This window comes from Melozone crissalis, unplaced genomic scaffold, assembly GCF_028551555.1.
Source record: "Melozone crissalis strain CALT ecotype California unplaced genomic scaffold, PUWL_Pcris_2 ptg000062l_1, whole genome shotgun sequence".
NCBI lineage: Eukaryota > Metazoa > Chordata > Aves > Passeriformes > Passerellidae > Melozone > Melozone crissalis.
Window position 1 is genome coordinate 4811566 of NW_026535840.1, and position 13160 is coordinate 4824725.

The following is a 13160-nucleotide window of genomic DNA, read 5'->3' on the forward strand; positions in this document are numbered from 1 at the left end:
GCATGCCTGGGCTGATATCAATATAATTATTGATAAAATCCTCACTTTAGATGAGACCCACATATGGAATTATATTTTAAGAGCCCAAAGAAGCCTCCTTTATAAATTTTAAGTGCCAGCAGCACATTTTTTATACTCAGAAGATCTTTTAATTACTGGAAGCTGCTTGGGCTCATTGTGAGGTATTTGCCACATCGTGTTTAGGTGTGTTTTTTCCCATTTCAGTGGAGCTCTCAGGGTTCTTCATGGCACAGGTTGTTTTTAGCTGTCCAGAAAGTATCCCCTGGCCTCCCTGCCCAGGAGAGCCACAGCATCCTTGTGGAATTGTGGAGTTGGCTGTGCTCCACATGTCCTTGGAGCGAGCTCTGTGCCTGGGGTGGCTCACAAAGGGGACATTCAGGCAGTCACCAGCTCAGGATCCTGTCCCCCTGAGTCTGCACTAATGCTCTTAACCCTGCTGGGGCTGGAGAAACAGCCAGCAGCTCTGGGCTGCTGCCCTGCTCCTTTCATATTGCTCTGTTACTACATTTATGTGTCTTTGTTATTTATTATTATTATTATTTTTATTTTTATTTTTATATTACTATTATTATTATTATATTACTATTATTATTTCCTATATATTATATAGTATATATTATATAGTATATGCCATATAGTAATATAATATAATGTAATGTAATATAATTATACTAGTGATATTATTATATTAATAAATATAATTATATGTTTATATATTTATATATTAATAAATACAATAAAATATAGATAAATTAATAAATTTAATAAATATAATAAATAGAAAATATAATTAATATAGTAAAATAATAACTATAATTAAATATAATAAAATTATATATTATTTTTACATTATTTATATATAATATATAAACCATATTATATAATATATAATATGATATATATTATCTTTATATTATTTATATATTATATTATACAAATATAATAATATAATATCCTTTTTAATGTTATTATTATTGTTATTATTATGTTGTTATTATTATATTGTTATTATGATGTTATTAATATTCTATTTCCTACATTCAGCTATAAACCTTTGTATTTACACTTTTTATTTGTAGCAATATTTAAATTTTAAGGGACTTCCTGTAGCTGGGGCTTTCACAGACCTTTCACCCTTGCTGGGGAACAATTCCTATAAACAGATTTTTCAATATGAATTGCAGGAACAGGTTGGACTATGTTGTGTGAGGAAAACATAAATTCTCTAATGAGGTGTGGTCTCTGCAGGCTGTAAATGGCTCTGTCTCTCTGCTCTGCCCACCCTCCCTTTGGGATCTGCAGGGAAGCACCAGGAGCCACCCTGGCCTCTCTCCTCCTTCCCAGGCCATCACACCCCTGCTCTGCAGGACTCCTGTTCCACTTAGGGAAGTCTCATCCTCCTAGGGATTGTTCTGGTGTTAAAAACTTGGAAATCTGATCCTTGAGGACCTCTTTTTCTGAAGGAATTACTGTGATTTCTCTCTTTGCAACGGCTGAATCTCAGCTCTTACCTGTTAAAAGGTGGGATATGTCTGAGGTGCTGATGTTTCAAGGCACTTGCAGAGTGGGAAGAGCTTAATTCAAACTGCTGTAGCTCATTTCTGAATCAATGGATAGCTTGACAGGCTTTTGGCTGTGAAGTGATGGTTTTAAGTACAGTGGGCGTTCTGACTTTATCTACAGGTCAAGGTGAACCATTCCTGTCTCCATCTCTTTAGCAGGAGCTTGTCTAGACCAAGCTTGTCATGGAGTCCTCAGCTCTCATCCCATCCTCCTGCAAAACCAGAATAGGTACAGTCACAGGAAAGTGGTTCATGAGATGCCAAACACCAGTTTGACTGGTAAAATAAAGCTGTATAATAAGCAATGTGAAGTGGTTCCTGTTGGTGATGGACAACAGGAAACTTTCTGATGTCGTTGCAGTCCATAACTCTGGTCATTCCCTGAATTCCAGATCCCTAACATGTCTAAATGATCAGATTCTGGATTTTTTTTATCTTGGGTCTGGCTGTGCACACCCTGACCAGGCCTCAACAATGAGCACTTGCACTGTGTTTCATGTTATTAATGTTTTCTGACCTAGCCATAACTTGCTTTCTTAGCATAACCAATCTTTCCTTTTCTCTTCAAAGTATTTTTGGGTGAATCTGGGGAATTCTGAGCATCTCACCCTTTGGGGACAGTTGAAAATATCAGTCAGTGTGTGTACCAAGTCACTTCTCAGTGTCCAGGCATCCATGTGGGGCTGAGATTTCCTTGGCTCCCTAAGGGGTGAGAAGGGTCACAGCAACACTGGGGCCAGGTTTGTGGGGAGGAATGTGCCCTGGAAAGTGTTTTTTGGAAGGATGAGCAACAATAAGGTGGGGGAGGAGGTCTGGGGACAGAAATTATTATTTTGGAAACAGGGAAAGAGTCTCCTGCTGCAGAGGTCGGGTGTACTCAGGTCACCATGATACTGCAAGAACTAAGAAAAAAATAATCCCATGAGCAAATCCTCCTAATTCACATAATTATGTTGTTGTTGATTGCAGTAATAATTTGTTTCACTTTTTGGGACACTAGGAATGAGTTTGCATCATGCTGGCAGGTCTCCTAGCAGCTTTCCATGCCCAAAAGATGGAAGGGATGTTTCTGGGCTGCCTCCCTGAGTTCATCACTGCACTATTTAGTGGTTCCCTAGTGCAGATCTGTCTACTTAAACCAAATGAGGATCATTCCTTCCCTTTCACATTGCTATTAGCTGGATGATTTTATTGTCTCTGCAGGAAGAGAGCACAGACAAGCAACTGTAGATTAGGAACAATTTGCAAAATAGTTCCCTGATTAGCACGCCTGTGGAGATGTTTTTCTGTCTAAGGGCTGCACCACAAATTTTACTGGCTCCCTACACTCAAAGAATTAACTGTGAGCAGGATTAAAATGACATCTTAGACATCAGCTAAACGTCCTCTCAAAATCCCTTACGTTGTCTCTAAATCAATTAATTTGATTTCTTCAATCCACAAGCAAACTGGGTTGTGAGCTTATATGAGTGATCTATTTAGGCTGAATTTCTCCAGAGTATTTTAAAGAGCACTTCAGTGAAATGGTGCAAAAAAAAAGCAGTGAAATATGGAAATACTCTGTGCCAGGCTGCTCTAGTCATGGGGGCTCCTTCTCCAAGCAGCTTTCTTCAGCCCTCACAGACATTCCTGGTCCCTGCTGGTTAAATGGAATAATAACATAAAACAAGAGCCTGCTCTTGCTCTTTTTGCCATGGTGCTGTTTGTGTGGATGTGGGAAGTAGGAAGGAAAAGACACAGGAGAATCCTCAACTTCAAAACTTTGCTGATGAGCAGCACAAGGAGTTCTGTGAAGTCTACAAAAGTGACCCTCAGCACTCAGATGTGGCCACTTAACTCACCTATATCCTGGTTTGGTTGTAATTCCACATGGATAATAAGGATGGTGGTGTTCACCTGGGGAAGATTGGAATATTAATGAGAATCCTGCAGCTCTCCACTGGTTGTGACATCTCCAGGTGCATCAGTCAGAGATGGAGCTCCCGCTCTGAGCCTGCTGCAGGCTCTGCTGGGGACACTGTGCTGGAAAATGGGGAATCTTGTGGGAATAAGCAGCAGAGCTCTGCAGGTGTCTGGGTACTCTTGTCTGGTGGTTCTGAGCTGTGCTGTGACACAGAGAATGAGGCTGGTGCTAATTTCACTCATTAATCCTCACAGCATCAAAACCTCCCAGATTTCTTCTCAGCTGCTGCTCCTTCATGAAGGAAATGTTGTGGCTGTCAGAGCAAGGGGTGGCACAGCCAGAGCTGAGCATGGTCATGATAGGTGCTGAAATTCACAGAATTCACAGAATCACTGGGTTGGAGGAGACCTCCAAGATCATCAAGTCCAACCCAGCCCCAACACCTCAACTAAACCCTGGCACCCAGTGCCACGTCCAGTCTGGTTTTAAACACATCCAGGGATGAAGTTCTGCCATTCCAGAACTTTATCACCTTTCTGTAAATAGCATGGGCAGGATGCTTTTCCAGCCTAAATAATTCTGATTCTGTGGCACAGAATTGTCATTTATTTGCAGCTATTCCCCAGCTCAGCATCACTTAGCAACTCCAGGAGCTGCGCTGTTTCCACAGGGATACTGAGTTTAGGGAAGCAGGGCCCTGAACCAGCAGCTGAACAGGTAGAAGGCAGGCAGAAGGGTGTCCCTCAGGGGAGGGAGGAGTTTGGCACACAGGCTCATTGATTTGGGGAGGACAGCCCTTGTGTTTTCTGGAAAGTGTATCAGCAATGTAGAGTTGGGCAGTGCTGTGTGTGAGCTCTAATCAAACCCTGCCGCGCAGTCCTGCTGCCAGCATAGCTGCCAGTACCCAAACTGTCACTGTGAATTCTCCTCCTGTCCTTTCAGCAGCCCAGAAATCGTTGTGGATGTGGCAGGAGACGTGTCCTTGCAGGGAGAGGAGAGGGAGAGGCTGCAGCTGTGAGGGAGCAGCTCGGGGTTCTCCCAGCAAATGCTGCTGATTCACAGCTTGCTCATCAAAAATGTGTTTGTGTCTGAGCACCGCTCTGGGATCCATGAGGGCTGTCACGGCTGGGAGAGGGGCCAGGCAGGGTGTGGAGCTTCCTCCTGGCCTGGCTTTGGGGGCTCAGCAACTCTGCAGATAAGGGAGTGTGATAAGGCTGGGAGGGCTGCTCTGGTGAGATAATGGCCAGTTACCCATGGAAACATTCCTGGCATGGGTAACACCTCTCATGGTCCAACAGCAGGCAGGGCAGGAGGCTGGAAAGGCTTTCTCTGGATTTTCCATGGCTCTCCCCAAATGGACAAAATGTATTTGACTTCCAGCTTGTTGCACAGAAAAATCTTCTGGGATGGTGACACCTCTCATGATCCTACAGCAAGCAGGGCAAGGGCAAGGGGCTGGCAAGGCTTTCCCTGGCTTCTCCATGGCTCTGTCCCTGGCTTTTCCATGCTTCTGTCCCTGGCTTTTCCATGGCTCTGTACAGGTGGACAAAAGTGTTTGATTTCCAGCCTGTGGCACAGAAGAATCTTCTGGGATGGGTGATGCCTCTCATGGTCCTACAGCAAGCAGGGCAAGGGCAAGAAGCTGGCAAGGCTTTCCCTGGCTTCTCCATGGCTCTGTCTCTGGCTTTTCTGTGGTTCTGTCGCTGAATTTTCCATGCCTCTGTCCAGATGGACAAAAGCTGTTTGGTTTCCAGCCTGTGGCACAGAACAATCTTCTGGGATGGATGACACCTCTCATGGTCCTACAGCAGGCAGGGCAGGAGGCTGGCAAGGCTTTTCCATGGCTCTGTTTGTGTGCCTGGTGTCCCCATCCTTGCAGCACTCACTGAAGGTGAGGCAGTGTAAAAACTGAAAAGCAAATTTCCAAGCAATCCTAAATGCAGCTAAAAAGGAGTCTCAAGAGATTAGAATTACCAGGCTTCCACCTGGCAGACAGCTCCTTGGGTTTGGTGCTGCTTCCTAAGCAGAACTGGATTTGTTTACCCCCCCCGCCCCCCTTCCTCCCCAACTTGTGTTTGAGTGGAAATGTATGAATTGCACTAAGTAAAGTGAATGGAGCATGGAGACTTCGGCTTTTGCTTTATCTAAGAGTGAAAGCTGAGTTGGAAGAGCCCTGTTGCAGCACAGGGCTGGTTCTATTCCAAATCTCCACCCTGGTTTTGCCTCCCTTGGAGGCTGAGCGATGGGATGGAGAGTGGCTTTGCTTCCCAGGGCAGGATGAGTGGTCTGTGTGCTGCTGCTGGGCACAAGGATGGGGACAAACCTGGTCCCTGGTGCTGCCACCTGAGGATTTTGGCCATGAGCATTTTGGGTTTGTTTCTCTTTGCTTCTTCCTCTTTCTCCTCAATGATCTTGGTTATTTTGGAGACTATCAGGAAAGGCTTCCAGCCTTCTTCCTTTGCTCCAGGGTCACTTGGGCAGCTCCCTTCAGAGCAAACACTGAGGTTAATTTCTTTACTTGGAGCTCCACATGGCAGTGTGTATCCCATGAGTTCTCTGCATTGCTCTTGTAGTTAAGAAAAGGTGTTCTGGGTGTAGCAGGTGGTCAGCAGTGGGAAACCCACGTTGTTCTGAGGGTGGTGGTCTCCTCCTGTAGTGATTCCATATCCTCTGAACAGAGGGAGACATGGTTCTCCCAGGAAAATCCTGGCAAGCTGTGTAGAAACTGTGGAAAACTTAATTCTTCTCTCTCTTTCTATAACCATTGTTTACAGATATGGTTCTCCAGAGTGTGCTATTCATAGTTCACCAATAATGTGAGAGAAGATTCCTTAAGGTCAATCAGGTCTTAGGTCTACCATTGTTTCTATAAGAATTGTGGATTTCTAATAATAAAGTGGCTTTTCATGCCTTCTGAGGATGGAGAGTCTTTATCACTCTTGGCTCTACCCCTTTGGTGATACTCTCCAGCCCTCATCTAGGCCTGTTTGGACACAAGGATATTCTCTCTTTCTGTGTCCTGTGGGAAATACTATTTTTAAAATGCAGCTTCTCTATCCCTGGAGGTGTCCAAGGCCAGGCTGGATGGAGTTTGGAGCCACCTGGGACAGAGGAAGGTGTCCCTGCCATGGCAGGGGTGGAATGAGATCAGCTTTGAGGTCCCTCCCAACCCAAACCATTCATGGCTTCCCTGTATATCCAAACTCTTAGACCTTGAGCTCACCTCCTGATGCTTTAATGAAGAATTACTGTTAGCTCCACCTCTTCAATGTCCTTATTTTTATTTGTTTGCTGTTTTGTTCACAGTGACTCTCATGATTCTGTGACTCTCATGACCAGCAGCAGGTCTGAGCTTCCACTCTCCTGTTCCAAATGAGTTTCTGAGCTGATGCATCCAGTGCTCTGGCTAGAAAAGAGGTTTCAGGTAAGTCAGGGCATCTTGCATTTTGCATTTTCAAGTGTGTTCACCTTGTTTACTGTGACCTGAGTTGGGGCAAGTTCTTGTTATGGACATTTTGGATATTTGACAAACTGTCTAACTCCAGTATTAAATTGTAAAATCTTAGGGAAAGAAGCTGAAAGATCCCTTAGATCAATTCCTTCTGCCTGCTTCCAGGGAAGGATGACTAAGAGCAGAACTTGGAGGTGTAGATTGTGGATAAATGCTCCCAAAATTCTGCTTGTAAGGAAATTTTTGCCCTTCTGGCTGTGGAAACTGGAGTGATATATTGTGTAGAGAGCCAGAATGAAGGCTGGAATACCTGTGTTCTGTTCCCAGCTCTGGCTTTGGCATGGATAAATAACCTGCTTTGGCTTTGGCATGGATAAATGACCCTAAAAGAGAGAATAAGCAGGGTGGATGCCCTTTATTGCTGCTTGTAGTTGTGTTTTTGTCTTTCAGTAATGCTTTGAAGCTGTGTGAGGATTTGCTGAAAGGCATCTCATAAGATTTGTCATGGTTTTGTTGGGTTTGATCCGTGCTGGAAAGCTCCATGACTGATTGAAGAGGTAGAGGGGAGGTGTAGAGAGAATCAGAAAAATAAAAGGGGAGTTTTGGGTGTAAAGATTCTGAGGAAGAGTGTTCCAAAAGCTGATATTTGTTTGTGTGCAGCCCCAGTGTCCAGCACCTTGAGTGAACCAGGTCTCTCATGCCTCCCGTTCCTGGTTGGGAAACTTTTTGCCTTTTTCCTGAGAATGTTCTGGAATATTAGTGAGCCATAACTGGCTGATTGTGAGAGGCTGTGGTGGGAGACAGAGCAGAAAAGCATCTTTCAGTTGTGATTCTTCCTAATCCAGCTGGATTCTCCCTGAGCATGTTTGTCTTTGGAAAATTTGGGTTTAACCACTCTCCAGTGGCTGTCTCAATTCTGCATCTCTCTGGATCTCAAAGGCTGCATAATTTAGATGTTCAGTGCCTTTTCCATAGAATCTGTAAGAAATACCACCAGAAATCCTGAGGAAAATGCTGTGACTAATCACCAAGGCTGCTAAAATTGAGGGAAATGATATTTTTGTGTGTCACAGGTCAGGTGAATGATGAGCAGGTTTTTTGCACTTGTTCCTCTCTGAAAGCTGCCTCTGTGTCACTGTTCTGGACAAACTGTAATAATACCAAGGCTTATTTACAGCAGTAGTGAAAAATTCCTACTTTGCCCACCCTTCCTCAAGTACATCAGTGCTGGGAGCAGGAGATACTTTGAGCAGACACCTGAATCTCCTGTCACTGCATTGATTCAGCTCCTGTTTGCTCTGCATCCAATACACAGCAGTGATGAATAATGCAGGCATCTATTACTTAAAGTTTAATGCAGCTTTAATCAGGCTTGGACATCAAGAGGTGCAGAGGAGGCTGCTCTGCTCTGTGCTGAAGGGAAAAGATTCAATCCAGGTGTGGCTGGGTCTGTGTTCTTGGGTTGTTCCTTTGCCCAGGGCTGTCACTGTCCCTTGGGCTGGCCCTGCTGAGGGACCCCCAGGGCTGTGTCCAGTTCTGGGTCCCCAGTGCAGGAAGGACATGGAGGGGCTGGAGCTGGGGAAGGGGCTGGAGCCCCAGGAGGGGCTGAGGGAGCTGGCAAGGGGCTCAGCCTGGAGCAAAGGAGGCTCAGGGGGCCCTTGTGGCTCTGCACAACTCCCTGCCAGGAGGGGACAGCCAGGGGGGGTCGGGCTGTGCTGCCAGGGAACAGGGACAGGACAAGGGGAAAGGGCCTCAGGCTGGGCCAGGGGAGGCTCAGCTGGGACAGCAGCAGCAATTTCTGCATGGAAAGGGTCAGTTAGTTCTTATCTATGTTACAGCCTCACAAAACCTGAGTTCTACAGCACTTCCCTCTAACAAACTAAAAATGGAGCTCCATCTCTCTCTCTGCAAGAACTTTTAAGGATAAACCGTCCAATTAAGAAATGACACCTGAATTATTTTTACTTTTAACCCAATAACCAACCATCCATGGCCTGCAATGTGGACTTTTTTATCCAATTACACAAAACCACCCAAACCCATGGAGAAGATGGTGAAGAAGAAGGACCAGCCTCTGACCTAAAACCTCCATCTTGTTTATGTATATTACTGTATTCTAAAACCTTAAACTCTAAGTTTCCCACCATTTGGTATTCCACTTCTATTCAAACTCCACACTCATTATCCCAGTTCTGTCATTCCATTTTGGAATTCCATTCCAGCCCTTGGCAGGGGCTGCCCAGGGAGCTTTGCAGTGCCCAGCCCTGCAGGTGTCCCAGGCAGGGCTGGAGGTGGCACTCAGTGCTCTGGGCTGGGGACAAGGTGGGCATTGGGCACAGCTGGGACTCCATGGGCTGGCAGGGATTCTCCAGCCTCAATAATTCTGGGATTCTGTGGCACAGCTCATCATTGATGTGCAAATACTCACTTGCAGCTGCCTTGGTGTCTGTGACCTCTGTTTTTTGCTGTATTTATCTCAATCTGTGACAGCCCAGGTTCTGTATTTGTGGGGTCAGAGAGCACATGGATGACTCTGCTGTGATCCAGGGATCTCACAGTGGCATTTTAAGGCACTGCTGTCTCTTCAATGGCTTTTTTTTTTTCTTCTTGGTGCGAGTATTATTTTTTTAAACAAAGGAAAAACATCCCCTTTCATCAATTGTTCCCTTTGCAGAAGTTGAGCCTTAAAATAATCCAGGAAGCCTTTTGTTATATAAATATACTCATCCTCCAGCTTGGCACTGAATGTGCTTGACAGAGCTGCTTGCTGAATTCTGTTTTAATCTTGAATTTCAGTGGCTATGAAGGAGAAACCCTGGGCTCAGAGAGCAAAGCAAACACAGCTTGCTGTGTAATCACAGTGTAACAGGGACTATTTAGAGCAGTGGAAAGCAGGGCTTTGTGCCTGGAACTCAGTTTCTGTGTCTCAGAGATTTTTGTTTCAGCTTGTTACAGCCAGGTATGTCCATACCTATCAAATTTAGCTCCATGGGAAGGGAGCATATGTGCAGTCTTTTGAAAATATTCCTGTTTAAGTTGTTTGCTGAGAAATAGAATTGTGTGTGAATACAGCAAGGGTTGGAATGGTTAACAGTAAATTCCAGTGCAGAGCACTCAGTGGTGAGATCTCCCAGTTAAGTGGGAAACAGGTGACAAAAAAATTCCCAGAAACTCAAAAATCCATCAACCACAAAAACTCACCAGCCTGTGAATTTCAAATAATCTTTGTCAGAAGTGGTGACTGTTTCCTGGGTGTTGTCCTGAGCATGTAAAACCACCTTGGGGGGAATTTATGAATCATGTGGAGTTTTCTGTGTCCTCTGTAGGTCACACTTTGATTGTGACATTGTTTTTTTTTAAGTGACACCTTTGGTTTGTTTTGCTGCAAACCTGAGCTTGAAGCTGCTGCTGACTGAGGAAATTGGACTCAGTGTTCTTGAAGGTCTTTTCCAACCTAAATGTTTGATGATTCCTCCCAGCTTTTCACAGAATCACTGGGTTGGGAGAGACCTTCAAGAATATCAAATCCAGCCCCAACATCTCAACTGAACCCTGGTGCCACATCCAGTCTGTTTTTAAACACATCCAGGGATGGTGACACCACCTCCCCAGGCAGGTCATTCCAATATTTTATCACTCTTTCTGTGAAAAACTTCTTCCTAATATCCAGCCTGTATTTTCCCTGACACAGCTTGAGATGAATTCATCAAAACAATCCCAGAGAAGTGGGGATGGATGTTCAGAGGGTGCTGCAGGATGTGCCTGGGTAGTTTTGGTACAAACAGGGACAGATTCCACCCTTACAGGTTGCTCCAGGCCCCATCCAGCCTGGCTTTGGACGCTTCCAGGGATGGGGCATTCACAGCCTCTCCAGGCAATTGCATCTTTGCAAAACTAAAGGTTTAATGGAATTTTGGAGCAGAGATTTTACATACCCTGTGTTCAATTTGTTGGATCAATTAAGTTAGGTTTTTGTAGATTTTTTAGCTGCTTTATTCAGTGGTTTGGCTTGTTCTGGGTGCTGTAGATAATTTCCTTCTTGTCTCCTAATTTACTTGCCTTCAGACATGTAGCTGCTGCCGTGTGTTTCCAGGAAAGTAGCAAGGATGTGCCAGCAGGAAATGGCTGCAGTTAATGAAAATGGGCTGTGCTTGCTGATGATGAATCCTTCATCCAAAGAGGGAACGTTCCCTCTCCAGCTTTGTGGCCTGAATTAGCATCTGACTGTTCCTTTGTCCTGGGGCTGCCTCTGAATGTCTCTGGAACTGATTCATGGCTTAGGGCCCTCAGTAATGGGATTTCCTGTGAGGGTGTGTCCCCAGTCCTTGCACAGGTTCAAAGGGAAAATGGCTTTTCCCTCCTGTGTTACATCCTCTGGACTTGTGCCCCTTGCCTTTGGCTCCCTTTCCTCCCTGCCTCTGCAACCCAGGAGGTTTCAGCTGGGATAAACTGTTCAATTAAGAAATGACACCTAAATTATTTTTACTTTTAACTCAATAACCAACCACCCATGGCCTGCAACACAGACTTTCTTTCAAAGCCATCCCAGCTCCTTTCAAGTGCCCCATCATCCACCCAAGGCTTGTGGGGACAGGGCTGTGTTCTCCTTGGGTTCAAGAGTGAGCACAAATACATTTAGTGCTTTCTGAAAGGCTTTCAAGTGCAGCACTGCTCTTTCTGCAGCTCTTTTTGCTTCCTTTGAAGGCTGAGCAGCACCACTGAACTCGGGGCTGCAGTGCGTGACTGCTCCCTCAGCAAGCAGTTAAAACATCAGCTATTACACTGATGTGCAAATGTTATTTTGTGCTGAAGTCATGCTGGAAATAGTTCAAAATGTCTTGTTTATTTGGATTCACGAGGGGCACGCTGTCTCGCTGAGCTCTAATCTTGTTTTGCTCTCTGCTTGCTTTGCAATCAGCAGAGCTGGCTTCAAACCACGCTGAGGGATTGAAGGTGCCTCTTGCTCTGAGGGCAGCACCTCTGGGTTTGTGTCTTTTGGGACAGCTGGGGTGTTAATCAGGTGTTTTCCCTCACTCCTTGGATGGGTGGAACAGGCTCTGCTCCTGTGTTGATTTAAGCCCTGTGCTCAGGTGAGACCCCACCTGCAGAGCTGCCCCAGCACAGGAGGGACCTGGAGCTGCTGCAGAGAGCCCAGGGGAGGCACCAGCATGGGCAGAGGGATGGAGCAGCTCTGCTGGGAGGAAAGGCTGGCACAGCTGGGGGTGCTCACCTGGACAGGAGAACCTTGCAGTGCCTGAAGGAGCTACAGGAGAGATGGAGAGAGACTGTGGACAAGGGGTGGAATGACAGGGGGGATGACTTCAAACTGCCAGAGGGCAGGGCTGGATGGGATATTGGGCATTAGGAATTGTTCCCTGGCAGGGTGGGCAGGCCCTGGCACAGCTGTGGCTGCCCCTGGATCCCTGGCAGTGCCCAAGGCCAGGCTGGACATTTGGAGCATCCTAGCATAGTGGAAGGTGTCCCTGCCCATGACAGGCAGGGAATGGGATGAGCTTTAAGGTCCTTTCTGTGATTGTTTTAAATATCTCTTACTGGATAGGCACTGACTCACTTGGTCATTATCTTGACTCACTTGGTCATTATCTTAATGACAGATGCACTTGTTTAAAATGACTCCACGGTTTTGCAGTTTGATTGTTCAGCAGATAATGCACTTACTGGGATTCTTGCACAAGATGCTTTGTTTCAGTTCACTCCCGAAATGTTTCTCTCTGTGTTTGCAAGATGCATGGAAATGGAAGGGTTTTTCCCTGGCCTGTGCTGTCCCCATTGCCAGGGAGCAGTGCAAGGCTGTCAGCAGCTGTTTGACAGATTTTCATGTACAAAAAGTTACATCTCACATATTTTGCTGTGCAGGGATAAATACACAGCAAAGGGTGGGTGAAATATTTGATCTGAACATACTGAGGGATTTTGTAGTGCCAGCACAGGATGTCTGCTCTGTCACCAGAGTCCTGTGTGACTGTCCCAGCTGTTCAAATCATGTGTGCATCCCTGCTACACCCAGGCAGGTTTAAATATCCTCCTGTCCAGAGCGTGCTCCCTGCATTGTGGAGCATCCTCACTGACACATCACTCAATTCCCCAAGCTTTGCTGGGCGTTTCTTGGAAAGCTGGGGAGCTCCCTGAGCTGTGTGTGGCACATATAGAAAGGCAGAAGGGTGAGGGACAAGCTTTGCACACAGGCTGTGTCATTATTAGG

General features: G+C 45.6%; 1 protein-coding gene across 1 annotated transcript in view; it reads left to right on the forward strand.

The window, feature by feature from the left end:
- The first annotated feature begins 6821 nt into the window (after window positions 1-6821).
- Window positions 6822-13160, forward strand: part of SGMS1 (sphingomyelin synthase 1) — a 66312-nt gene continuing 59973 nt past the window's right edge. The window contains exon 1 of the mRNA XM_054288390.1: window positions 6822-6910. The gene's annotated coding sequence lies outside the window, so the exon portion shown is untranslated. The remainder of the gene's footprint in view (window positions 6911-13160) is intronic.